We start from the raw sequence: 778 nt of genomic DNA, 5'->3' as shown, positions 1-778 counted from the left end.
CATTGAGAAGACCTCACAAGACCTTCTCACCTGAGTGTCTCTTAAAAGGACATTTATCACTGGATTGAGGCCCCACCAAGATAATCCAGTATGATTTGATTTTGATACCCTTTTCTCAATTACATTTGAAAAGTTTCTTTGTTAAATAAATTCACATTCAAAGTTTCCGTGGATTAGGATGTGAATGTATTTTTCGGGGCCCGCCCTCCAGCTCACTATAGGATGCTTAATGTCTTTGAAGTGTTGCCATGCAGTTATATAAATGGTAGACATCTCAAAACTTCTTTAAAGTCAAAAGTAAATCTGAATCTGAATTACTTTATATATAGAAACAGAAAGAGTAGCAGGTTTGGGATGTAACCCATGAGTTAAGTTCTTTGAAATGCACATACTTGGGATAACTTTTCATTTTCAGCCATGTTGGATTTGGACCCCCAAATGAAGACAAATCTAGCAATGCTATGTTGCTGAAGGCTCCATCTCCACCCTAAAAGAGCAATGGGTCTGGAGCAGCACTTGGGGATGCTTTAAAAGTTCCCTCGTCTTCATGCAGATCAGGAGCCCTGCTGCAGTTTACACAGAAGAATGTAAACCAAGACAGAATAGTCACCCACTGGAGAAGGTTGCCCTTTCCCAACTCACACCATCGTATTTGCTATAGCCTATCTCTGGGTCTTGTGCTGTGAAGGAGATATTTGCTAAATGAAAAGAAGGGAAACTGACCGTGCTTTAGTTTGTGGAATAAAAAGAATCTCTTCATGCCTCGTACTTGTAGGAA

The sequence above is a fragment of the Bison bison genome, unplaced genomic scaffold (assembly GCF_000754665.1).
Source record: "Bison bison bison isolate TAMUID 2011002044 unplaced genomic scaffold, Bison_UMD1.0 scf7180017864526, whole genome shotgun sequence".
Lineage (NCBI taxonomy): Eukaryota > Metazoa > Chordata > Mammalia > Artiodactyla > Bovidae > Bison > Bison bison.
Note: the sequence above shows the minus strand (reverse complement) of the source record.